This window comes from Macaca nemestrina, chromosome 11 (assembly GCF_043159975.1).
Source record: "Macaca nemestrina isolate mMacNem1 chromosome 11, mMacNem.hap1, whole genome shotgun sequence".
Taxonomy (NCBI): Eukaryota; Metazoa; Chordata; class Mammalia; order Primates; family Cercopithecidae; genus Macaca; species Macaca nemestrina.
The window spans coordinates 55,694,115-55,722,093 of record NC_092135.1 but is presented as its reverse complement, the minus strand read 5'-3'; the positions used below and the strand labels follow the sequence as shown (position 1 = coordinate 55,722,093).

The window sequence follows — 27,979 nt, the reverse complement described above, 5'->3', positions numbered from 1 at the left end:
TGCCCATCTTGGTCTCCCAAAGTTCTGTGATTACAGGTGTGAGCCATGGCGCCCAGGTGTCCATATGTTTTAGACATGCTTAGTGAAAGATGTCAGGATGCAATCACATGATGGCTAAACTTTACATCAAAATACTTTCAAAAAAAAAAAAAGAGAAAGTGGGAAATAGACAAATCAAGTAAATCAAGTCTGGCTTGATATTGATTGTTGTTCAACCTGGTGATAGATATATGGCATTCATTACACTATTTTTCCTCTTTTTGCTTATGTTTGAAACTTCATTAAACAGAAACCCTAATATCATCAAATTCTCAAAAAGAATTGAGGGCTGTATTAAATTAGTTCAAAATTCTCTTCAAAATAGAAAATTCCATCATTCTACTTCAAAGACTGAGTAGTGATAATTGTAAACATCTAAAGCAATTTTTGTTTTATTTTCAAGATCAAATAGTATCTAAGTAAAACTGTGTTATGATTATGAAATTTCACTGGTGCCTAATATCTATCTAACTGAGAATCAAGTGGAAGTAGAAAATTCACTGCAGAAAAACTTCTGATGAACACTTGATTTGTCAACAAATCCACACTTGATTTGCCAACAGGGAACTTCTGACCTTTAGCAGCGACAGAGTAAGCTTTTCCAATTGAAAGCTCATCTCAGCTCTACGAGAGGCTGTGTGGAACATCATGTTCATCCAGATCAATAAATTGCCTTTTTCTTCTCCTTTATCACCAAATAGATTATGTGGCCATTTTCTATCTAGGAATAACCACTGGCACCAACAATTTTTTTCCTTCTTGTATGCGTATTTCTTTTCCATTTCCAAGTCCTTTCCATTATGAAGAGATTAAAATGTTTTCACAATTCACATTTTGAAACTCTAAATTCTTAGATGTGATCAGTAACATCTTTAGTTGTTAAAGAGTGGGACGTTTATTTCCTTCATTCCAAATTGGATTTCTGTGTTAGAAACTGGAGGATTTGGTAACCTTTTGTACTCTGTGGTAGAGCACTAGGAGGAACTGAGTCATAGTCAAACTTCAGACTGTTCATTGGTTTAAAAATTCATGTTCGTCAAAGAGAAAAGTAAAGCAAGATTTGGTGCATTTTATACTCTGGTACTATTTGACTCGGTGTTGATGTTAACCTTGATAGGGATAGATGAATTTGGTTGAACACAATTTTTCTGGTTACTTAGGAAAATCAAACATTACTTAATGCAGTTTTTATATTATTGATAGTATATACAATATTATTTTGGAAGCTTTAGAATAAAATTGGCAAACAACCATTTTATCAAAATAAAACAAACTTTTCAGACTGTTCCCTCCCTCATCACTGGTGACTCCTTCAGTATAATAGAAATGGAAAGAGTTCCCAAGAGAAAGGCAGCCAGCCCCACTGCAAAGATGGGAAAATTAATAAGTGGGAACTAAGTTAATCTTTAAAAGTTGTTTGCAGATTAGAATTTCTACCTAGTCAGTCCTCAGCAGGAAAAAACCTCAAACCGCTTTATACTATTTTCAACAAAAATAATACTAAAGTGCTAATGGAACAGTATGCAAAGGGCCTTAATGAAAAAGAAAATTAGAAAAATAAACAGCTAACATATATTTATGAACAAGGTACAATCTCATTAGCAATCAAATATTCAGATTGAAGAAACTAACACTTAAAATTTCCAAACTGGCAATGATAATAGAATGTGTGGTAACAAAGATAATGTGGTAAGATGGACAAGCCACTGCAGAGAGTTCTTATTACTGGACAATTGGAAATATGATCTGGAGTCCTATTTTTAAGAATCTATCCTGCTAGGCACGGTGGCTCACACCTGTAATCCCAGCACTTTGGGAGGCCGAGGCGGGTAGATCACTTGAGGTCAGGATTTCAAGACCAACCTGGCCAACATGGTGAAACCCCGTCTCTACTAAAAATACAAAATTAGCCAGGCAAGACAGTCCGCACCTGTAATCCCAGTTACTTGGGAGGCTGAGGCAGAAGAATCACTTGAACCTGGGAAGCAGAAGTTGCAGTGAGCCAAGATCGTACCACTGCACTCCAGCCTGGGCGACAGAGCAAGACTCTGTCTCAAAAAAAAAAAAAAAAAAAAAAAGAATCTATCCTAAGGAAACAACGAGATTCCCCATCACCATCATACTCTCATAGACTATCTAATGATCTGGGACAATGCTCACAACAAAACTCGAGGAGTCACAGAAAACCATGTGTATTTATATTTATATATAACATGTGAATAATGAAAAAAGCAAGATAAATTTATCTAAAATATCGTATCTACTTACATTGGACAGTAAAATCAGTTTTACCTGCATTGAAATACTTTTCTCTCTCTCTCTCTCTTTTTTTTTTTTTTGAGACAGGGTCCCACTCTGTTGCTCAGACTGGTGTCTAGTGGCACAATTTTGGCTCACTGCAGCCTTGAACTCTTGGGCTCAAGCAATCCTCCTGCCTCAGTCTCTCAGCCTCCTGCATAGCTGAGACTACAGGTATGTGCCACCATACCTGGCTAATTTTCTTTTTCTTTTTTCGAAGATACAGGGGTCTCACTATATTGCCCAGGCTGGTCTTGAACTCCTGAACTCAAACAGTCCTCCCTCTTCAGTCTCCCAAAGTGTTGGGATTACAGGAACGAGCCTCTGTGCACAGCCTATGTTTATTTTTTATAGTATGTGTTGCATTATTTTAACTTTATTTCTAACATGTTTATTTTATTATAAAGCAACAATTATTGCATAACTCTTAGGAAATACAACATATGAATAAAAAGTATATGACTACTCAATATATCCATGTAACAAAATTGCACTTGTACCCATTAAATTTATACAAATAAAAAAATTAAATTGTGGAAAGATGTATAAATATGTTGAGAAACTGCTAATGGCTGCAGGAATTCTTTTTGGGGTAATGAAAATGTTTCAAAATTGATTGCAGTGATGGTTGCACAACTATTTGATACGTGAAAAACCATTGTACACTTTTAAATGGGCGAATTGTATGGTATGTATATTATATCTCAATAAAGTTGCTGTCAAAACCCAAAAAAGAGGCTGAGAATGGTGGCTCACATCTGTAATCCCAGCACTTTGGGAGGTTGAGGCGGTCTGATCACTTGAGGTCAAGAGTTTGAGACCAGCCTGGCCAACATGGTGAAACCCCATCTCTACCAAAAATAATAATAAAAAATATTAGCCGGGCATTGTGGTGCATGCCTATAATCCCAGCTACTCATGAGGCTAAGGCAGGAGAATTGCTTGAACCCAGGAAGTGAAGGTTGCAGTGAGCTAAGATTGTGCCACTGCATTCCAGCCTGGGCACAAGGGTGAGACTCTGTCAAAAAAGAAAAATGCCCAGAAAAGTATAAGAGTATAAGATCATCAGCACTGCCATCATCCCAAGATTACCAGTGTCAGTATCTTGGTAAATAGCCCTTCAAGCTCATTTGTACGCATCATATATGGTTGTTTAAAGAACAAAAATTAAATCTTACCAGGCATACCATTTAGGAAGTATTTTTAGCCCAGGCACAGTGGCTCATGCCTGTGATCCCAGGGCTTTGGGAGGCTGAATTGAGAGGATAACTTGAGGTTAGGGGTTCGCACCTACGGTGAGCTATGATAGCGCCACTGCACTCAGTCTGGGCTACAGAGTGAGATTCTGTCTCTAAAACAACAAAAAAGTATTTTTTATTACAACATGTATAACTTCATAATCACAGAAGAACCAAGTTCTAGTTCCAGCCTTGCCGTAACCTGCTATGGAACCTGAAGAGTCACATTGATTTTCAGGGACAAACTTTTTCTGCGTAAAAGGCAGGCTGGGACTAAATGAGATCTTCTGTCCCTTCCAAGTCTAGAGTTCTGTGCTTCCTTGAGGGAGGTGGCACTATAACAACAGTACACGCTTGGATGTAACAACTGTGTTGAAATAATGAAGACTGTTTATCAATAGAGAACTACTAATCTTCAAGATAAACCTTTAGGTTAATTTTAAAAAAAGAAAACAAAGGATAGAAGAGTGTGGATAGCATACCATCTGCGTTAAGATAAAAGAGAATACATGTATACTTTCATATGTCTAGAACATCTCTTTAAGGATACATAGAAGCTGGCATTATTGAGAGGGAAATGAGTAGTTGGGAAACAATGGTGGTTCTGGAATTTATTTTTCACTATACAATATATCCTTTTGTGGGTTCCATGGTGTAATAGTTAGCACTCTGGACTCTGAATCCAATATATCCTTTTGTACTTGTACATTTTCGTTTCTTTTTTCCTTTTGGAGAAAGGGTCTCACTCTGTTGCCCAGGTTGCAGTGCAGTGACACAATCTTCGCTCACTGCAGCCTTGACCTCCAGGGCTCAAGTGATCCTCCCATCTCAGCCTCCCGAGTAGCTGGGACTACAGGCTGGTACCACCGTACCCATCTAATTTTTGTATTTTTTGTAGATATGGGGTTTTGCCATGTTGCCCAAGCCCTGAGCTCAAGCAAATCCTCCTGCCTCAGCTTCCCAAAGTGCTGGAATTACAGGCATCTGCCACTGCCCTGGCATACTTGCTTTTTTTCTTTCTTTCTTTCTTTTTTTTTTTTTTGACACACAGTCTTGCTCTATCGCCCAGGCTGGAGTGCAATGCTACGATCTTGGCTCACTGCAAACTCCACCTCCTAGGTTCAAACAATTCTCCTGCCTCAGCCTCCTAAGTAGCTGGGATTACAGGCGCCCACCACCATGACCAGCTAATTTTTTTGTGTTTTTAGTAGAGATGGGGTTTCGCCATGTTGGCCAGGCTGTTCTTGAACGCCTGACTTCAGGTGATCCACTCAACCCGACCTCCCTAACTGCTGGGATTACAAGTGTGAGCCACCATGCCCAGCCTTTCTTTTTTTAAACAGTAAAATAATTATTAGGAAAAAACATGATTAATAGAGACATACGATGTACTGGGTATAGTGATAAGTGATGTAAAGCAAATTTGTCACTCACTTCCTTGCTTAAACCCGTTTTTTTTTTTTTTTTTGAGACGGAGTTTTGCTCTTGCTGCCCAGGCTGGAGTGCAATTGTGTGATTTCAGCTCACCACAACCTCCGCCTTCTGGATTCAGGCAATCCTCCCGCCTCAGCCTCCCAAGTAGCTAGGATTACAGGCATGAGCCACCACGCCCAACTGTATTTTTAGTAGAGATGGGGTTTCTCCATGTTGGTCAGGCTGGTCTTGAACTACCGACCTCAGGTGATTTGCCTGCTTCAGCCTCCCAAAGTGCTGGAATTACAGGTGTTAGCCACCGCACCCGACCCACTTAAATCCTTTTAATCACTTCCCTTGATGGTGACTTGTGAGACCTGCATAATTGGCCAGGCTACCTCATCCTCCTCCATAGCCATTTCACCACATGCTCACTTCACTCTAGTAACACTGGTCTTCTGTAATTTTCTAGAAATTTTAAGCTTTTCTTCCTCAGAAACATCAAATGCAGTATCAGCAACTTCAAACAATTAACTTCCTAGGAATTCCAACTTAACTTGAGGAATTTCAAAATGCAGAGACCTCCAAGGTGCAACCCACCCCTCACTCTACACCTGAGGAAAAACTAGGCTCTGAAATCTGAAGTTACTTGCCTAGGATCACACACCTAGTTCTCCACTACATATATGTAATTAACCTTAGCAGTTGCTCTCTGGAGTTTCACCGAACAAAAGTAGGTTAATAAAAAGGAAGCCTTTGGATTTTAGATATTGGTAGAATGGGGCTACATCAGGACTTAGAAAATTAATCTGATTTCTAATCCATGAAAATGTCTTCATGATGCCATTGCTCAGAACACCCATCAGGAAAAAGAATGCTTCCTAAAACTGAAAAGCCACTATAGTGCTGGATTCTACTAAGAGCCACACAGTTATATTTGAAAGACATTGTTTAATTTCAGGAAGAAATTAATTTGATCTTCCCGCCATGGGACTAGCTTTTAAAATCCACACCTCAACAATGTAGCTAAATTAACGTAATTAAGTAAATTAGAAACTCAAGGAGCTTCAGAATGTGAGCAAGACCATGGACAGTCCTGATGGGCATCTATCCCTTGAGGCTACAAGGAGGTTGTCACAAAGAACCTGAGATGCAGGCAAAAGAGGCAAGTCAAAGCTCTATGAGTTCTCTGAAAAAATTTCTTCTGAAAGAGATGGACCTACTACCAGAGAACAAAAATGTCAAATTTGAATTCCATTCACAACACTGCACCTCCCACTTCACAAATAAAAATCCATATGCATTCCTTACCAGTTAGGTCTTGTCCCATGATTGTCAGACCCTTTAAAAATATGTGCATTGCTATTTTTATAATGTTTATTATTTCTGCTTATAAAAGTAGTATGTTATAGAAAAATTGGAACACATAGATGTGTAAAGAAGAAAATAAGTCAGTCATAATTCATGTAAGTATTGCACATCCTGGAATATTTCCTTCTAGTCTTTTTTCTTTGTGTATACATTTGATGGAGGAATGTGCTTATAAGGGTTATGGAATTGGAATATTACCTTTGTCTTTGATTTTTTTTCAACTTAGGCTTTATTGTTGGAATTTCAGAAGTTATTAGATAGTAATTATTCTTTTACATAAATTTTTGTGCAATGATAATTATTTTCATGGCATAAGTTTCTGAAATGGGATTAAAATGTCCAAGGGTATACATCTTTTAAAGTATTTGATACATATCACCTAATTATCTTCCAGAAATTGTTTTCCAGTTTACACGCTCCATAGCAACTATGTCCTTTATAAAGTCAATTTCGCCAATAGAGAATATATTGGGCCGGGCGCGGTGGCTCAAGCCTGTAATCCCAGCACTTTGGGAGGCCGAGGCGGGTGGATCACGAGGTCAGGAGATCGAGACCATCCCTGGCTAACATGGTGAAACCCCGTCTCTACTAAAAATACAAAAAACTAGCCGGGCGTGGTGGCGGGCGCCTGTAGTCCCAGCTACTCGGAGGCTGAGGCAGGAGAATGGCGTGAACCCGGGAGGCGGAGCTTGCAGTGAGCCGAGGTCGCGCCACTGCACTCCAGCCTGGGCGACACAGCGAGACTCCGTCTCAAAAAAAAAAAAGGGGAATATATTTAATTGCTGACAAATTGTGTGAAATAATTATATTAAATATTTTATCTCAGTTTTGTTTGTATTATCTTTTCTTAGAATTTTAGAAAGGGTAAACTTTTTTCCTAAATCTCCTATGTAATAATTTAAATTTTCCTTGTCTAGTCATACTATTTGCTTAATGCTCTATTAGATGGTACATTTTATTTGAAATTTTTTATAATTAAAGATTTTAACCCTTTGAGCATGTGTTGAAAATACAAAGAAAAGGCCAGGCACGGTGGCTTATGCCTGTAATCCCAGTACTTTGGGAGGCCGAGGTGGGTGGATCACCAGGCCAGGAGATCTAGACCATCCTGGCTAACACAGTGAAACCCCGTATCTACTAAACACACAAAAAATGAGCCGGGCATGGTGGCAGGCACCTGTAGTCCTAGCTACTTGGGAGGCTGAGGCAAGAGAATGGTGTGAACCCGGGAGGTGGAGCTTGCAGTGAGCCGAGATCATGCCACTGCATTCCAGCCTGGGTGACAGAGCGACTCCATCTCAAAAAAAAAAAAAAAGAAAATATCTTCTTTTGTTTGATTTTTCTTAAACATTTTTAGGGAACATTTTGGACAAAAATCAGAATGTTAGGGAAATTTTTTCCTGTAGTCAAGCAAATCAACCTTTATTTCTTCCATTGCTTTTATTTAGAAAGTTCTTTTCCCATCTAAAGATAAATATTTACCTACATTTGCTTTAATTTTATGATTAAATATATGTGTATATATTTAACTTTTTATTCCTTTTGGAAATATTTTCAGAAATGGCTTGAGGGGAGGCACTAACAGAATTTTTTTTCCAAGTGCCTCAATACCATTTAATAAATAATTGGCATAATTTTGTAATGCCTCTTATATCACACTGTTGGCCCATAGTCACACAGTGGTTTGTATGTAGTCTGCCATGCCAGAAGTGACTGCATTGACCTCCCATTTCAACTATAGGCAGCTTGAGGACTCTGTGTATAACTCTCATAGTTCCCTGAATATGGTAGGTGGCCAGTGAACTCTTATATGAAATGCACAGTTAATGAGTCATTGATACACCTGGGAAAGTTTAACTTGGAAGATAAACAAATGTCTGTCCTGACTGGTTTAAATGTTTACCTTTTGAGAAAAAGGGTGCCAAGCCAGACAGGACTTTTAGTAATCCTTTCCGCTTATGATTTTCTCTTCCACCCCCTACTATTTTGATCGAGTTGCTTAGATCTTTAGAATATACTATTGGTTTCTTAGGGCCTCAGGATTAGGCCCTTTCAGATCTCAAGGCCTTTTAATTCATTATTCTCTAAGAACAGTTATGATGCATCTGGGCTAGTATTTCTCACACTTGAGTGATATACATGGCTTTAAAATGTATGTACCTTTTTTTTTTTTTTAAATGACCATGAACCTTCAGTAATGCCTTATTTTTATTAAAACATCATTTAAATAAGGTGGATGTCCTTTTAGGCACATAGCAAAAAAGGCAATGGGGTCATAGTTGCATGGTAGACACTCATATGATCCACAATACACACAATATGAATTTCTTTAATATATTGTTGCGAAAACATTGTGATTGATGCAAAAGCACAAATTTCAAGAATTCATAGAGAACCTGGAGACCTCCCTAGGAGTATATGTCATTATTCTAGTCTAACAAAATAGAAATTGGAAAATTATTTTAACCATATACCACATTCAACCCTCAACCTTTGCCATTTTTCTAGGTTGTGTGGATGCCTACCTGTATAAACTCATCTGCATATATTGTAACCACTATACAACTATGAAACTGAAACTAAATATAAACAAAACTATATAAAACCTGTGCTTCAAATAACCTTATTTAATAAGACAGATGATATTGTTTGCTGAATAAAAATCTGTTCACATCACAAACATGGTACTATTGTCTTCTATAAGGAGGGATTTTTTTTTTTTTCGTTCTACATGCCCATTACTTAGTGAACAGACTTATCTGGATTTGTTTGTTCCTTCCTTCCACTATTAATCTTTATTTTTCTTCAAGAAACATTTATTAAGTTGAACAGCACATCAATCCATCAGGATTTTTATGAATTATCACCAGCTCTCAAATATCCCACCAATATTCTGAAGAATCTGCTTCTGGAAGTTGACAATTAAGCTGATTTTTATGTTACAGATTTTAAGAAAACGTGTTTTTTTTTTTTTTTTTTTTTTTTTTTTGGGACAGAGTCTCACTCTGTCACCCAGGTTTGAGTGCAGTGGCCCCATTTTGGCTCACTGCAACCTCTGCCTCCTGGGTTCAAGTGATTCTCCTGCCTCAGCCTCCCGAGTAGCTGGGATTACAGGCACGTGCCACCAAGCCTGGCTAAGTTTTGTATTTTCAGTAGAGACAGGGTTTCACCATGTTGGCCAGGCTGGTCTTGAACTCCTGATCTCAAGTGATCCACCCGCCTCAGCCTCCCAAAGTGCTGGGATTACAGGCGTGAGCCACTGCACCCAGCTAAGAAAACATGTTTTTATCCCATTATGAAATAAAACCTCTCTCTGAAACCAAAAAGAAATGGTTCCAAGATGAAAGAAAAGTACTCAGTGAGGTTAAATATGTTAAATAAAATAATTAAAAAAATTATGACTTATATACTTATTGTATCACAATCTGAGTACAAAGAGGATGTGGTTATTGTTTGTAAATCTAAAAGCTTAACACACTGTAACAGAGAAGCTGTCTGCAAAATTTTATAAAATAAATTCCCCCAATTTTATAGAAAAATATCATACGGGACTCTTATGTTGCTCAAGACCCTGTTTCTTAATAGTTTTTGAAAGCTGTTGACTTTTAGAAATGAACATGTTGATCTGGGCGTAAAGGAGGAGGATATGCAGAAAACAGAAGAGATGCCAATTCACAATGCAGCAGGCAATTAATTAGCAAGAGTCGTGCTCCTTGAAACATATGATTGAGGAGATCTGAAAATCTTAGAATAACAGAAGATGTATTTCCTCCAAGTAACTTTACTAGTGTGATTTTCCACCAGAGTTCAATCAGTGAATTAGATCTTAGAGTACGGTTGCGGGTCTCAACAGGAGGTAGTTTGGCACCCCCTCCCAGGAGATATTTGGCACTGTCTGGAGACATTTTTGGTTGTCACAACTGTGACGGGAGGGTGTTCTGGCAGTTAGTGAGTAGAGGTCAAGGATGCTGCCAAACATCTTACAATGCACAGGACAGCATTCACAACAATTACCCAGCCAAAAATGTCAATAGTGCTAAGGTTGAGAAACCCCGGATTAAGGTGTCCAAGCTAAAGGGCTGTATCTTTGTGTGCACAGGGCTTGTGTGGAAGGCTGTATCCTGGTGGAGGAGTGGAGGAGCCTTTTGCCTCTTGCTTTATACACACACACACACACACACACACACACACACACACACTCTTTATGTTAAAAGGCCACAAGTACTGTTACAGGACCCCAACACTTACCCAAAGGTAGCTGCTGGATCAGGGTTTCTGCACTGAAGTCCCATCTGTGGTTGCCAGGTATATGTTATAGGGCAGGGGTCCCAATCCAGACCCCAAGAGAGGGTTCTTGGATCTCACGCAAGAAAGAATTCAGGGCGAGTCCGCAGTGTAAAGTAAAAGCCAGTTTATTAAGAAAGTAAAGTGGTGAAAGGACACCTACTCCATAGACAAAGAAGGATGTTGCCGAAAGTAAGAGGAGGAACGATTCCATGCTAGGTACATCGCTTGTATATACCGGGAGATGTGCTCTGCTATAAGAGTTTGTAATAAATAAATTAATTACTATATTTTGCAAGAATCAATATTACTTTTAAAGCAAAATTAGGAATACCTTTGTTCTCCAGATCTCGGGATATCTGGACACTCCCAAGTCTGGGTTTGTTTAGTAAACATTATTAATTTGTTCCCTTAGCTGTAAAGGTCTAGAGGCTAGGAAAGCCTGACTTTCTGAGAATGTAGTCCAGCCAGTCTCAGCCTCATTTTCCCAGCCCTCATTCAAAATGGAGTTTCTCTGGTTCGAATGCCTCTGACAGTACCATCCAGAATTCTCCCAGTCTCCTGGCACACAAGTTAGTCACAGGAGGTTGAGTTAGAGGGTTTTTCACTGAGCCAGCCACACAATAAGACCACTATTGAAAGAGCTGCTTAAGGAGCAAATAATAGGAACTGTTCAAAGCATAACGGGATTCATTAATTCATTTACCTACTCAGCAAAATTTTATTGAACACCCACATGAACCCTTCTGCTAGGCATTGTGATACATGATGAATACAACCAGACCTGGTCCCTGCCCTCTTGCAGCTTACAACCTAGGAGGGAACTCTAAAGGTTACCAAGAAGGGGCTAGTTTGTACAATGAGGACTCCGTGAATGTACATGATTGAGCTTCACAAGCTTTCACGTTTGTAATCTCATTTGAACTGTACAACCACCTCACGAGACAACCTTTATTCCCTTCTTAGGTTAAAAATGTGCCCCAGGTCAAAACAGTTTGTAAGTGGCAGAGCTGACACTTCAGCCAAGTGACAATGAGGGCCCTGTTATATCATTCTATAGAGCAGGGACACATATAGGTGCTCTTGCCTTGATTGGTACTGAACTTGCCTCTCTTGATCCTCACCAATCATACAGGTACAAAGCCCTCCTCTTTATGAAGAAAATGCCCCCACCTACTCCATCCTTTTGCTTACAGCTGGGGATTCTAGTTTTTTCACGTATATATGCCTTGTGTTTCTAATTAGATCGTAAACTCCCAACCTGCAGGGACCAGATCTTCCATTTCCTTTGCAACCTTTTGCAGTACTGCAGTCACCCAATAAATGCCCTCTGCATGAATGAACCTGTAGAGATAAAAATACTTTATGGCATTCCCATTTATAGGTTTCATGTTTTTATTTTGCTTTGTGATAGGGCTGTACATTATAAGCTTCTAGAGGGCAGATAAAATGGCTTAGTGCTTTCCTTTACACTCAGCAGGAACCATGCAAAATTTGATCCTTGCTTGCCTTTTTGACGCTCTGGGTAATATTAGCACACTGGGGCGTTTTTGTGTATCTAAGGACCGAGGTTATCGGCCTCTCTGCAGCGGAGAATGTTCCTGCCTTTCCACTGTAAGCTCCCATGGCGCCTAGGACAGGGCTAGATCACTGCAGAAGCCCCTCCATGCTTATTTCTGTTACTAAGGAAGCCAACGGCGAACACGGCAAGCTCTTGCATAACCCTAGACCTTGCGAGGAAATGAGCAAAGGTGGAAGGGGATTTGAAGGCAGGTCAGAGATGGCCTGGATGAGAATGCTAAGGCTTCTCTCTGAGAATCCAGCCCAAGTCTGACATGCAGGGCTCGAGTAGGTGGCCGCCCGCAGTCCCTGGGCCCGGGATGCCCGCCCGTCCGCCCGCCTGCCCCGCGCGCCCTCGGGAGCTGTCCAGACGGCCCCGCCCGCGCCTACCTGGGCACTCACCCGTGCCGCGCGGCCTCTTCTCCTCCCACCCCGGCCACGGGAGCCCAGCTCGGGCCTGCCCCGCCGCCTCCGAGGAGCCCCGCTGGCGGCGCGCTTGTAGCTTCCATCCGGCGGGCCGAGCGACCCGCCAGACAGCGCCCGGCGCGCCGGGGGCGGCGCGGTCAAGCTCGGCGGGGCTCGGCGGGCTCGCCCTCGGCCGGGCGCCTGCAGGGGGCGCGGGGACGGCCCCGCCCCGCCGCCTCCTCTCTCCCCTCCCGGCTCCCTGGATCCGCGCCGGGAGGAAATGATGTGTTGCTGCCTGGTTAATCACAGCTCCAGACACTCATTGGCCGAGCGCTCCGCAGCCACTTCCTCCTCCTCCTCCTCCCGCTCCTCCCGCTCCGGCTCCTGCTCTTTGCAGCCGCCGCCGCCGCCGCAGCCTCCCCCTCGGCGCTGGGGGAACTTTTCTACTCTCTGTGACGGTCTCCCCCACCGCCCCCGGGGGCAAGTCCCGCTGGTCCGCCCGCCCCGCCCCGCCCGCGACCGTGCTCCCAGCCCGAGCCTCTGCGCCTCGGGAAGTTTATTCCGCCCGCCCTCCTCCCCTTCCTCCTCCTCTTCACCCCGCCTCCCCGCCCTCCCCCGGCTCTTTCCCCCGGGTGGCTGCCGCTGCCGCCGCTGCCGCTGCCAGCCTGCTCCTCGGCCAGCCGTGCCGGCCCCAGGGCTGGGAAGCCCCCGGCCCCACGCACCGCTCCGCTGCAGCCGCCGCAGCCGCCGCTGCTCTGGGCCGGCCCTCGGTCCCCGGCTGCCGGCCCCGCAGAGTTCCGGGCTCCCTCGCCGGCTGCACCGCCCCGCCCCGCCCCGCGCCGCGCCGACCTGCAGCGCCCGGCTGCCTTGCACTCCGCCTCCCCCGGCTCAGCCCCCGGCCGCGGCGGGACCCGAGGTGAGCGCAGGTCGCCTGCCGCGCCTGCTGGAGCCGGGAGGACCGAGGGAGGAGGTAGCCTAGCGGGAGAAGAGGCAGGGATCGGGGGTGGCAGGGTGGGCGTCTGCGGTGCCTCCCCCTCGCTTTCATTCCTTTCTCCCCCAAGCTTGATCCCCACTCCGTGGGGGAAGCAGCCGCCGAACAAAACTGTCTTGCTTTGGGCCTGAACTGCTGGTGGGATATGAGGGGGGGGGGAGGGCAGAGGCGTGGAGCGGGGGTCTCAGGCTTGCATTGGGGTGTGTGTGCGTGCGTGTGTGCGTGTGTGTGTGTTGTGAACTCCTTCAGGGTGTGCGACTCTGACTTTTAAATCGATCTGGCCGCGGGGCCACGGGGCTCACCTTCCTAGCAGAGCTTGGTAGAGAGTAAGGAGATAGATAGGCGAATTTCCCCCACCCTCAAAATATCCATCTCTTCCAAGAGGAATTTTCTGCTGGAGAGACAGCCAATAAACTCTGCTCAACTCCCTCCCTCCCTCGGTTCTTCCTAGCTGCAGTTTCAAAAAGCTTCAAAGCCAGGAATGTGGGATTCATCTTCCGATCCCCAGAAGGCAAATGTGGTTACAGATGTTGCACGGTACTTTGCCAAGTTTAAAACCCTTCCTTCAACACTGTAACCAAAACAGTGAGGCTAGAACCTCGGGCGCCCTAAGAAGAGATGTGGGCCTCTGGGGCCGCTGGATTCAGTAACTTCCGTCGGGTTCTAGACTGGCTCGGCTCTGTCCAGTTTGTGCCAGATAGTCTCCCACCCCCTCCCCACCCCTCCTTTCCCCTGGAGATTTGAACGCCGCTTGCATGGAAGAGAAGCTACTTAGAGAAGAAAACGTTCCACTTAGTAACATAAGAAAAGTCTTGATTAAAAAGTTGTCATGAATTTGACTTTTGGGGAGAGGCAGCAAGGTAACACAATGGACTTGTCAATTTTATTGGGCTTTTCTTTCTTTTTTGAGGGATGTATGATAAGAGTTAGGTGATGGGCAAAGGGGCCGTTCCATACGTGCTTTTACATATTTTTGAAAAGAGGCCCATGAATTGAGACATAACCCAGTGGTTTTAAAGAATCCTGTCCCAGAGATGCAGATTGCTCTGACAGCCCAAGGGAAGGCGGTGGCAAAAAATAGACACCACCTCCCTTTTCCCCAAAAAAATTCTTCCTGGAAAGGTGGTGTTAAGAAATTTCAGAGATGGGCTGATCCAAGTGGCGGGCCTTAAATGGAAACACTATAGTATGTCCTGGCACTTGTCTCTGGAGGTGGGTTGCTGGCCAGGGGCCCAGGCTTGGGCAGCCAGCAGACACTAGACTTGTGCTGACCTCAGACATCGGCCTCTCCATGCAGCTTTATAGTGTGCAGACTGCTTAAGTTTGGAATATGGGCCTCATCCATTTCACTGATGGGGACATAGGGGTCAGAAGGTTATCTTATGCCTGGATGGGACTTCGATCACTTATTTTATGATTCATTTGTTTTTATTTTCTGTCTTGGAATTTTAAAAAATGGGATTCTTTTGAAGCTGAAATGTAGGCCTTAAGTTGATGTAACTGGGTGTTGGATAATAGCACTTCTACTATTACCCCTTATGCGGGTACTCACAGGTGGTGAATGATGTATAGATAAATTTCGGATAAGTGACAAAGACTAAGGATTGCGATGATTATAGATTGGGTTCATGCCCTCCCTTTCCAGCTGTGTTGTTGAGTTTTACTTGAAATGGAGAGGGTGATTTTAAATAAAACCTGAGTTAGATAGTAGTCTTAGAACTTTTGTACCTTGGAAGAGAGTGATCATTTGAATCCAAGCAAGTTTGTTGTTATCTGTGAGGAATTTAAAGGAATATTAAGGATTCAGAGTAAAGATGCCATATTCAGGAATGTAATATATTAATTTCAGAAGTGAGGAATTTAATTTGATTAATAGAATTGTAATGAATTTTTTTCAAAGTAGTGATTTGCCAGATTTTCTTTATGTGTCCAAGAAAGGTATAACAGAGATTGAGTCAGGATATAGTGGTTATGCCTCTGTCTTGCCCTAGATTGTTCTGAACTAGTCCCGTGATGGTCATGGTAGGCTTCTAGGTAATTCTCAGGCTTGGATTGAGTAGTCCAGTCTTCTGAGGGAGAGGGGCAGGACAGAAATGGATCTGAAAAATGATCCTGCTCTTCAAGGTCATGAGGTGAAGATGGAATCAGTGCTGGGACTGGGAGCTGTCATCTGTGGCTTCTTCTCCTCTTGGATCCCTGCATCTTGATTTATTTTTATGTGAAGAGATCTCATGCCCAACTCAGTAGGAATTCTGGAGAAGCAAACCACTGATGGTGGCAAAACTCTTTGATATGTTTGGGTGGCTTTAATGACAGGATAGTTTAGGGGTGCTGGATATGTGCTAGGCACTGGGCTTTACAGGTGCTTTTTCATGACATTTCCACAAATACCATATGTCTTATTGTTACTTTACCTTTCTACAATAAGAAATTGAAGCTTGGCAAATTTCGGTGGTAGAATGGGGATTTGAACCAGAGGTCTGCAGGACTTCAGAACTCATGTTCTTGGCCACTTTTGCCAGTGATTGTCAAACTTCATTCACTCACATACTGTCTTCCTGAGTTTACCATGGCTGAGTCCCACTTACTCTATTAATATTTTTCTTTAAAGCAACGATTCACTTAAAGAAAAGAACCTAAAGACATCATTTTTTTTAAAGAGGAAATTGTGTATTACTACCATATTTGGAAAGCCAACTCACTTGTTAGGAATAGGAGGTAGTCATAAATATGCGTTTGTACTTGCACTGAAATCCCAGCTTCAGAATAAAGATTATGTGGAGTGTGCGTATGGTGCAGGGACCTGGAATAAAAATGGAGGAGGTAGGTAGATGATACAGTATTGGTGATGTTCTGGTTTTTGGATTGGGTGATGGGTTCATAGGTGATGATTTTATTTTTAGACTTTATAACCTACATACACGATACATTTTTTTGTAAAATGATAAAGAAAATTAAGCACATAACTATTAACATAATGATTATTTAGGGAATATTTTACTGCACTATGCTGACGATAGATTTAGCTTGGTGCCTTGTATGCAGTAGGTACACAAGAACTATTGGCTGATTGACAAGACCCCAGGAAATAATTGTAAAGCAAGCTCATTGTTTGTTATATTTGAATAAGGTTGAGGTATATACCCCTCCTCCCCTATTTTCTCCTGCTTCTACTCTCCTTTCCAGTATTGCAACTAAATAGCGTGGGCTGCAGTGAGGTTTCACCTGGCTGTAGTTATGGGAGACACAGCCTGGGCTGAAGCTAGCACTTTTCAGCATCACCTTGTCTTATATATCTAGCACTTGGGATGGGGCAAAGAATGCTGTCGTGAAGTGTTAAGACACTTTCCTTTTTACCCAGTAGTAAGGTGTGACCATTCAGAGCTGGAAGCAGTATTTAAGTTAAAGCAGGGCCTGGATGAAATGTTAGCAACATTAAACTGGTGAGGCTGGGAAATAAAGCCATCAGAAATTTTAATTGGAATCCGCAGAATCTCCTGTTTTATTTTCCCAAGCAAGCACTGGGCACTGTGGCTTTATTCCTGGAAATGAGGATTTGGAATTGGGTTTCCTGGTACAAAATGCCTTCTTTGATCTTTTGGAGTGAAAACTTTGTGTTTCTTTCTGTGGCCAATTCCAGTTCTCAGAAGAACCAAATGGAAGATTTACCTCCTCATTTTTAGCAGTTGGCCATGGAGTGTTCTTGCTTGCCATGTTAAGTTTAAGAATCAGAAGTTCTAAACTAGGATTTGTCTGTTGGAAGGACATTCAAATGAAAGACTGCTTTCGAAAGAGCCTCATCAGTTTGGTGTGGTTGGCACATCACAGCCTTTGGTTCAGATGGGAGGTAGTTTTGCTTGAACTCACACTCTCAAAATTAACTAATAAGAGATTCGGCAGCTTCCTTTTCTGAGTTAACACACATACACCCTCTGCCCCTAATATTCAAACTGACCGCATATGCGAATACTATTCCTGTGCTCTTCTAGGCAGTTCTGGAAATGTGAGATTGTTTATATGTATAAAGGCTCTTATGTGATCCGTCAGCTTTGTTTTCCAGAGCCAATGCTCTTCAGTTGTTTGATTTTTGGGTTTCATTCTCTGACCAACATTCCACTTTGCCCATTAGAGTTGCTTCATTGTTGACTCTGGGTATTTGGCCTTTATTTCTGTGACTGGGAAAGTAACTTTAAATTTCAGTCTTCCTAAATTTTGTGGAGGCTTGTGCAGTAGGTGAAGGTTGTTTTGAAGAGGGCGGATCCCGGTGAGACTACTTTTAGCATAAGTGTCCTGAGGGATCGCCCAAGGTCAGTTCTCATTCATCTTGAGGCCAAACCCTGGCTGTTCTGGTCTCTCCATTGCCCCCCACTCCCCTCCTTTTTGGGGGACCCAGATTCTTCAAGGCTCAGAGTAATCTTACTAAGCAAGACTGCTTTCTGGATATTGCCGTTTTGCCTTTCGACAGTCTCCTAGGTTTTATCATCCCCATTTCTTATTATGGGACGTGATTGATCTCTCTGAGGGCAAAGACTTCAAGTTGTTCATTCCTCCATTGATTCTTTCTGCACAAGTCATTGCCCTTCACCAATTTAAAACCTTTCAAATTCTCTCCCTGGGCTTCTTGAGGCAAGGGACTGTTTTATTCATCTTTTGTGTAACTTTTGCACCTAACACAATGCTTGGCCTAGACCACACGGTCAATAAATCTTTTTGAATTGCTGAGAGAATGAAGGGATGATTGCATATTAAGGGAGCAAAGGGACCCAGTCCTCTAGGGAATCAGGGAAATCGGGGACAAGATGATACTAGTCACTGTGGTCCGTAAGGATGAGTTTGGAAAGTGGGAACGAAAGACATTCTATGTAGAAGGAACTGCTTTTGATACCTCTTCTTAGTGCTTAATGTTATAACCTGTGCTTAGTCAATTCCACAGACATTTATTGTGTTCTTTTCAGCATATGTTTCTTTCTTTGTTTTTATATTTAAGGGTGATGCTTCCATTTTTGGGAAGAATATCTCACTAATTTTTTATATCCTACAGAGCAGGGAATCCTTTATTATTTATAGTTAGGACCCAAACACTCAGTGAATCAATTACTTTACTCGGACTTTTTCCTGTTGCGTATGTTTCCAAACAGTTGACAGTGAAAATATAGTGGTGGGCAATGCTTGTGTGAGAGGTGGAAGAATGTAGGTGACCTCTTTGGAAAATGGATGGAATCCAAAGTAAACTCCTCTTCTGAGAGATTTTAAGGGCTGAAATCAGTGGACATACCACAAGTAACTTTTCATCTTCAATACTTGATGGCTGTGTGTTTTTGCTTATCTATGAAAGCCAAGATTGGCTATTAATATCACCATGCCATTGAAAAGCAAGGTTGCTCTGGTTTGGGGGATTCCTTTTTAGCCAGTTATAGAAGAATATTGATAGGCCCTCCAAAAATATAACCTTGAACTTTAGAAATGTACAGAGGGGAGAATGAAGGTGGGGTGATCGTGGACAAAGTTGGACGTTAGAAGTGGGATGATACTTGGGAGTTTGGAAAGTGGGTACTGAGGAAAATATGCAGTAAGAAGAACTTGAGCATTCTGGAATAGAAAGGATGAGTTGAGGTGATATTTTAAACCAAGTTCCGAAACTTCCACTATTGCAGCTATTGATGAGTGTTGACTACACTTGGAGTGAAAGTAAGATGTGCTTGATTTACTCTCTGTAAGTAGTGAGTTAATGTGTATAAGCAAACATGACCATAAAGGCTGGAGCTTAGGGAGGAATATCCCTTGTCCTGATGTCAGGGACTTACACAAGATAGAAATATACGTACGAGTGAAAGTGTAGGTAGTTATCTAGAGTGACACCTTCCTTTTCACGATAAGGGACACATGTGCCCAATGCTATTTTTCATACAGTTTTCATATGCTTTTCTTGAACTTGAAGAACCCGAGTTGTTGTGAACAATAAGTGGCAAGAACAAATATCTTATGAGGATGGCCTAGTAAAATACAAAAGCTTGGTCAGCAGAGCTTACTTTATATAAACATAAATGTTCTATTTCAGTATTTTTATTTTTTTTAATTTTTTAAATTTTTTTTATTTTTATTTTTTTTGAGATGGAGTCTTGCTCTGTCGCCCAGGCTGGAGTGCAGTGGCCGGATCTCAGCTCACTGCAAGCTCCGTCTCCCGGGTTCAGGCCATTCTCCTGCCTCAGCCTCCCGAGTAGCTGGGACTACAGGCGCGCGCCACCTCGCCCGGCTAATTTTTTGTATTTTTTAGTAGAGACAGGGTTTCACCGTGTCAGCCAGGATGGTCTCGATCTCCTGACCTCGTGATCCGCCCGTCTCGGCCTCCCAAAGCGCTGGGATTACAGGCTTGAGCCACCGCGCCCGGCCTATTTCAGTATTTTTAAAACATTTTAACACTCAGCAGTACATTTTATATCATGACCTGGTGCACACACAAACATACATGCATGTGCACGGGTGTTAAAAATAAAGCCGAATTACAAGTTCTACAAAAAATATTATAATGCTTTTTAATTAATATTCAATTTTTATTTTAAAAATTCTAGTCTTTATATATTAAACTGATTTTACAACTTGCTAATGGGTCCTAATAAGCAGTCAGAAAAAAACTATTCTAAGTATTGTGGAAATTAGCCTTAATTTGTTTATTGAATAGTTGCTAGTCTGGATGAGACTTTTGTTTTTCTTTTTGTGTGGATTTCTGTCATTTTACAGAAAGTTCATACCCCTATGCTTCTCTCCCTCGCTAGATTATTTTTTCTGTGTAAGGGTCTTTACTTGTTTCCAAATCAGATTAAAGTGAGTAATATGTGATTTGGACCAGCTCCAGTGTGCATCATCATCATCATCATCTTGATCCCCATCAGCATCAAAGGTGGGACTGATTCATTTAGAATGGTGGCAGGAGCCACTTAACTCCCTGTTTATTTAGATTATACTTGAAGAGGTTGTTGACGTTCAAGAATAAGGAGAAGCCGAGGTTACACACACCCAAAGGATGAGAGGGAGGTAGGGAAGATGACCCCCATATATTGTTCAGAAATAAAAAATGAAAGCAAATCGTTAGTAGGTACAGTTCTTTGCATTCAAAGACACAAGAGTTTAATTGTTGTCATTGTCCTTATCATTAAAATCTTGCTTTCCTCCTCCTTCATCTTTTCCCCTCTTCTTTGTCCTTTATTTATTGAGCATTTATCAGGTCTTCCTGTAGGTGAGGCTGGGCATAGAAAGCTCAGTTAATATCAAGTTAATATTAAGGTTCACTTGAGTAAGGGAGTGAATAATTACACGTCTGACTATTAGTGGCAGAACTCTGAATATCTTGGTCACAAGTTACAGAGGGATAAGGATCAACCAACACCTTTAAGGAGGTGGCTGTTTGGCCTCTGAAAGAGGTACCAGTTGGATGTTATTTTGAGAGGTATCTATACGTGTATAGGTTGTAGCATAGGCAACATTCCAAAAAGAGGGAATGGGACAAGTAAATATAAGGGGGTTGTTTTTTATTTAGAGGCCAAGTTGTAGAAAAGATAGTTGCACATCTTTCTTTTTTTGAATCGGAGTCTTGCCCTGTTGCCTGGGCTGGAGTGCAATGGCGCGATCTCGGCTCACTGCAACCTCCGCCTCAGGTTCAAGTGATTCTTCTGCCTTAGCCTCCTGAGTAGCCAGGATTATAGGCACGTGCCACCATGTCCAGCTATTTTTTTTTTTTTCGTTTTTAGGAGAGATAGGGTTTCACCATGTTGGCCAGGCTGGTCTTGAACTCCTGACCTCGTGATTCACCCACCTTGGCCTCCCAAAGTGCTGGGATTACAGGCGTGAGCCACTGTGCCTGGCAGTTGCACATATTTTTAATCACTGGTCTCAGACTCTGTGTCCTGGGATGTAGCTTCTCAGGGTAACATGCAAGACCTTAGACAACTGAAAGGAACAGCACGTTCACAGTTAAAAGTGCTTTGTGATGTGGCTTGACTCTATAGAGCACATCAAGATGATGATTAGGAGCAAGCTTAGAAAGGGAGATTTAGAGGCACATTATGGTTTACTTTGAATGACAGGCTGGAAGTTAAGATATGGCATGAAAACAGGCCTTGGTCTAGCCTCTTGCATTATCTCATTTAATGCTCACTCATACTCCATAAAGTACCTACTCTTTTTTTTCTTTTCTTTTCTTTTTTTTTTTGAGGCGGAGTCTCGCTTTGTCACCCAGGCTGGAGTGCAGTTGCGTGATCTCGGCTCACGGCAAGCTCCACATGCCAGGTTCACACCATCCTCCTGCCTCAGCCTCCCGAGTAGCTGGGACTACAGGTGCCCGCCACCATGCCCGGCTAATTTTTTATATTTTTACTAGAGATGGGGTTTCACTATGTTAGCCAGGATGGTCTTGATCTCCTGACCTTGTGATCCGCCCACCTCAGCCTCCCAAAGTGCTGGGATTACAGGCGTGAGCCACCGCGCCCAGCTAAAGTACCTAGTCTTATGCCTATTTTATAGAGGGAGAAACTGAGGCCTAGAGAGGTGATATAAATGTCTAAGGTTACACATCTGAACTTTAACTCAGACTGTAAATTCCTACATCACCATCAGTGTGCACCAGAGCAGAGGTTGAAAACTGGTGGTCTCTGAGCTCAGTATACCTCAGAGTTCTGTCCTGTTTGAGACTGTATTTAAGACATTTTTAAAAAAACATAGTTACTAACATGTAAAAATGGGGGACATTTTCATTTAAAAAAAAATCAAAATGTCCAGCTGCTCCTGCAACACTGAAAACTCTGGCAGCCCCAGGGCCGTATTCCTTCCTACAAGAAACTGCCAGATCTTCTTTTGACCGTGTCTGTCTGAGGGAGACGTGTGTGCTGTGGCTGCTACTGTCTCAGTTCATCCTGTTTTCTCCCAGACGCTGAGGTTCGGTGTTAGTTGCTATTTATTGTTCTTGCACTGACAGGTTTGTTTGTTTGTTTGTTTGTTTTAAACTCCTCGCCTACCTGGTTCCTGTAGGCCGACTGGATTGACCCTATAGGTGTATGAGTTTGAGGCCCTGGCACATAGCCTTCTGTTAGTCAAGGATGATTGGTCTAGTGGAGTGGGAAGCCCAGAAGCCAGGAGGAAATGAGAATAGATGGAACTAGGGTTTTAGCCTTGGGCTGGAGAAGCCATAGGGCTTGGTGAATAAATTACTTTTGCGATGAGAGGGTTGGGCAAACATATGACTTTTGGAACCTGGATGACGGGGAGAATGGTGTTGCTCTTAAAAGAAAATGGAAGGTTGCCAAGAGGACCTGGCTTGGGATGGACTGTGGTGTTGGGTTTGAGGTTCTGGTAGAGCGAGAACCCAGAAGAATGCTTACATGAGCCCTGTGAGAAGCTGGGACTATGGTACTGGAACTCTGGAGATGAGGGTTTGGGGCTTTGGCTTTGTATTGACTATTGGGTTTGTACTGGTGATTGGTGAGGGATGAGCATGCCCTGGGGGAGAGCTTCCTTTTGGAAATGGGAAGAAGTGGGTTGAGGTCTGAATGAAAAAATGAACCAGCTACAAACAGTTCAAAGTCTCATATTGACTTTTTGGGGTCAAGTGCCTTATCTTGCAAATAAATCAACTGTTTATCCGAATAGAGGAGTAAAATAACAGTCTTCAACTTTTGAACATGGGAACTGGTAAAACCTCTGCTCGTAGAATCAAAGGCAGATACGCTGTTTGATGGGTGACACCTGTAACTTATGTCTGTGCCTATTTCACTGAGCCTTATTAAGGTAAAACGAATTCTAATAGTGACCTTTTCTTGGTATCATAGATGATACAAAATGTGAAAAAGAAGTTGCTGGAGCCCCAAGATGGGAAAAAAATGCCAGAGGAAAATGCTCTGTGCTTGAGATTTATCCTTGCTTTTAACCAGTTTAGAATGGAATGTCCTTTTCAAATTCAGAGAAGCTTTTTTTTTTTTTTCCTCCTTGGCTTGTTTGCTTAGGATTCCCTCCAACTTATTGTTTCTTAATCAGCTATGTCCACCTCAGCTCCTCTGTCTTCTCCTACTTGGTTCCCTTTTGATCCCTAAAGGTCTTATTGTTTTAGGACATTCTAAGCACAAGTAGGGTGAATCTGTCTCAGATGTGAGTGTTGTACATGGAAATCTTCCAGGAGGGCATTTCTTTTGTTCTCTTAGAGACTTGTCTCCTTTTGGGGCCATATAACTGTGACATTTTTAGTTTAATTCAAATTGGTGTTTTTATTTTTCGTTCCTGGTTAGCTTTATTTTATTACATGTGCACAGTAATATGAGTTCCTATACATTTTTTCCTAGAAATAAAATAATTTTATTATGTTGTTTTATTTTTGATACTAGTCATATTATGACAGTAATATGTGTGCACAATACAAGATTTGAAGTACAGGAAGGGTGTACAGTAAAACCATTTAATTCAGGGACTGTCCATAGATAGAGTTCAGTATTACCTGAGGTTTCAGGCGTTCACTGGGGGTCTTGAAACATATCCCCATGCCTACAAAAATCAATCAATCAATCAATCTATCTATCTATCTATCTATCTATCTATCTATCTATCTATCTTTTTCTTTTCTTTCTTTTTTTTTTTTTGAGATGGATTTTCCCTCTTTTTGCTCAGGCTGCAGTGCAATGGTGCGATCTTGGCTCACTGCAACCTCCACCTCCCGGGTTCAAGCAATTCTCCTGCCTCAGCCTCCCGAGTAGCTGGGATTACAGGCATCCGCCACCATGCCAGGCTAATTTTGTATTTTTAAGCAGAGACAGGGTTTCTTCATGTTGGCCAGGCTGGTCTGGAACTCCTGACCTCAGGTGATCTGCCCGCCTTGGCCTCCCAAAGTGCTGGGATTACAGGTGTGAGCCACCGCGCCCTGCCTGCCTGTCTGTCTGTCTGTCTGTCTATCTATCTATCTATCAATCAATCAATCAATAATCTATCTCCTGTGTATCTGGAGATAAATACCGAGGATTGGAATTGCTGAATCAAGGGATAGTTACATTTTAAATTTCATGGCTGTGCCATGAATTGGGTTTTTGCTTTGTATTTGTGAAGCAATGTGGTGTGGAGATGACCCTAAGACTCAAATGCTCGTCTGTTCTCTGGTGTAAACCAATTGTGTGGCCCAAGAAAGTCGTTTTCTTAACCTTTGTCTTTGTGGTGCTTTCCTTTCCTCATTTGTTAAGAAGGGCACAGACTTAGTTATTTGTAAAGTTTAGTTATTTGTTGATTCTCTCAGTCTCACTCTTTTTTGGTCCTTCCAGGAAATGGAGCTTTATGATTTTTTTTTTTTTTTTTTTTTTTTTATTCCTGTGGAAGTATGAGTCTGTAAAGAACTCTGGGCTTTGGAAGCCTTGCTAACCACAGCTTTACTTTGATTGTTTTAAAGCACTATGTCTGGTGTGTGCTTTACATTAAAAGCAGAGCTTATATGGCTGATTACCTTTTTTTAAAAAAAAAATATGGTGAGTGGTAAGTAGGCAGTTAGTGACCAGGAAACTCATATAGTCAGCTTTTTATTATTGATCAAGAGTGGAGGCAATGGATTTTTAGACTTAAGGAAAAAGTTTTATTTTTATAATAGCTGTAAAAAAAAAGCAGTAGGGCTATGATAGACAGTTTTTAAGAAACAGCAACATTTTATTTATGACTTTGGAACAGACCAGAAGAGGTAGCTTTTGATCTTTTGAATTGATCTTTTGGATTTGATCTTTTGAGCTTTTGATATTTTGTAATGTGAAGGTAAAATAGGAATTTTTGGAAATTTTGAGATATTTAGCCAGTATTGTATAAAAAGATGATTGGATTTCCTGGTGATTATCAAGCTAGATCTATTTAAAAACTGAAACCCAAGTAAACAAAATTTCATGGGAATTCGGCCAAGCGCGGTATCCAAGTGCGGTGACAATGGGTCACTCCTGTAATCACAGCACTTCGGGAGGCCATGGCAAGAGGATTCCTTGAGTGCAGGAGTTTGCCTGGGCAACGTAGTAAGGCTGTGTCTCTACAAAAATTTTTTTAAAAAATTAGTAAGGTGTGGTGGCATGTACCTGTATACAGTCCCAGCTACCCAGGAAGCTGAGGTGGGAGAATTGCTTGAGCAGGGAGGCCAAGGCCGCAGTGAGCCATGATTGTGCTATTGTATCCCATACAGCCTGGGTGACAAAGACCCCCGTCTCAAAAAAAAATTAATATAAATTTATGTTTATTTCTCATACTGCATTTTTTCTTTAGAATTTGCTCCTGTAAGGCTGGACACGGTGGTTCACGCCTGTAATCCCAGCACTTTGGGAGGCCGAGGCAGGCAGATCACGAGGTCAGGAAAAAAAAAAAAAAAGAATTTGCTCCTACAACGTTAAGCAATGTATTTGGATTCCAAGTTAAAAGACTTGGAATTTGGGTTGTTAATATAAATGCATTTCTTCTGGAAAATTTTTGAGCCCTTAGTTACTCATTTTAGGAAAATCACTTACTAAATCAATCTCTCTCTGTCTGTCTCTTTTTTTTTCTTGAGATGGAGTTTCGTTCTGTTGCCAGGCTGGAGTGCAGTGGCATGATCTCGGCTTACTGCAACCTCCGTCTCCTGGGTTCAAGCGATTCTCATGCCTCAGCCTCCTGAGTAGCTGGGATAACAGGCATGTGCCACCACACCCAGCTAATTTTTTTATTTTTAGTAGAGACAGGGTTTTGCCATGTTGGCCAGGCTGGTCTCGAACTCCTGACGACCACAGGTGATCCACCAGCCTCGGCCTCCCAAAGTGCTGGGATTACAGACCTGAGCTGCTGTGCCCTGCCTAAATCTCTTTAAGTATATAAATGTATTCAACTAGGTGTAGAGTAGCAAAAAAAAAAAAAAAAAAAAAAAAAAAGAAAGAAAGAAACAATTATTTAACTGTTCTACAGGCCAGGCATGGTGGCTCACGCCTGTAATCCCAACCCTTTGGGAGGCAGAGGAGGCCAGATCACCTGAGGTCAGGAATTCAAGACCAACCTGGCCATCATGGTGAAACCTTGTCACTACTAAAAATAAAAAAATTAGCCAGGCGTGGTGGCACACGCCTGTAATCCCAGCTACTCGGGAGGCTGAGGCAGGAGAATCTCTTGAACCTGGGAAACGGAGGTTGCGGTGAGCTGAGATCATGCCACCGCATTCCAGCCTGGGCGACAGAGTAAGACTCTGTCTGAAAAAAAAAAAAAAAGGTAAATGTTCTACAGCAGAGGTTAGGTTTACATATATTCACAGAATAGAATTTTATGTAATCACTAAAAACACTATTTTTGATGAATTTTCAGAGACAGATCTCATTTTAAAGGTAGTTACCTTTTCAAAGAGGCTTTCGTTGGCTATTCCATCTAGTTTGAGCCTTAATTATTTTCCGTATCTTACATATACTACCTTATATATATTATCAGTAAATACAAGGTATGTCTATTTTGTACTCTGTGTGTGTATGTGTGTTTATTCTGTGCCTACTATACTGTCTTATGCATAGGAGGCACACATAACTTGTTGCAATGAATGAATGACCGTAGAGAGTACACATAATATTGTAGAGAGTACACATAATATTACGTGAAAAAAGCAGGACACTAAAAACATAGTATAATTCCTTTCATATAAATTATGTACAGTTCCGTAGTACAGTTCCGTAAACATAAACATAAAATGTAGTATACTTTCAGATTTGTAGTTAACATATATATATGGATGTAGAGAAAAAAAGATTGGTAGGAAATAATCCTAAATTTTAGCTGTTACCTCTGTGCTGTGGGTCATGCATAATTTTGAAGAGACAATCTTTAAATACAAATGGGTGAAGTAAATATTGAAGATTATGTCACCCTGATAATGTATTTTACCCTTTCCACATTAAAGGTGGTCACCTTACCTAAAATGATATATTGCAATACCGTGGCCTTTTCTCTTCTTGAGTAAAATGTACTGTATCTCTGTAGTGTGACAGGTTTTATATCTACTTGAGGATTAAATTATGATCTAAGAGTTGCACTTTTAAGAAACTGGCTTTAATTTCACATCAGTTGAAGTTAAAGGGTGGTGAAAGTATATTAGATCTGCTACAAGTGTGTAATTATAATTATTGACACATTTTCAACTCTTAAGTGTGATGCATTGCCCATGATTTTGACAGCTGTGACTACATTAAACCTGCTGGAATACTCTTTTCACAAAGATTTGTTTAAACTTAGAATTGTCAGAAGGATTCTCCATAAAGTGGATGAACACAGATTTAGAGGTGAAATGGTTCATTTCCCACTGTGCCTGTTGATTTTTCGTCTGTTAAATGTTAAACAGAAGATTACCTGGATTTAGTTTTCATGTCAAGAAACCTGGGAA

General features: G+C 41.8%; 1 protein-coding gene and 1 long non-coding RNA gene across 10 annotated transcripts in view; one reads left to right on the top strand and one right to left on the bottom strand.

Annotated features, from left to right (window-relative positions):
* The window catches only part of LOC105493209 (uncharacterized), a 46,443-nt gene extending 33,593 nt beyond the window's left edge, over positions 1-12,850 (bottom strand). The window contains exon 1 of one of the 4 annotated variants that reach the window (XR_011609790.1): positions 12,594-12,850. This is a non-coding gene — a long non-coding RNA (uncharacterized lncRNA). Of the gene's footprint in view, positions 1-10,607; positions 12,555-12,593 lie in introns of those variants that run through there. The other 3 variants (XR_011609791.1, XR_011609792.1, XR_011609789.1) reach the window with 3 other exon arrangements.
* Positions 12,851-12,993: 143 nt separating this feature from the next.
* LOC105493210 (activin A receptor type 1) overlaps positions 12,994-27,979 on the top strand; it is a 141,732-nt gene continuing 126,746 nt past the window's right edge. For 2 of the 6 annotated variants that reach the window (XM_011760733.3, XM_011760729.3), the window contains exon 1: positions 13,291-13,524. The gene's annotated coding sequence lies outside the window, so the exon portion shown is untranslated. Of the gene's footprint in view, positions 13,579-27,979 lie in introns of all 6 variants that reach the window. The other 4 variants (XM_011760731.3, XM_011760730.3, XM_011760728.3 and 1 more) reach the window with 4 other exon arrangements.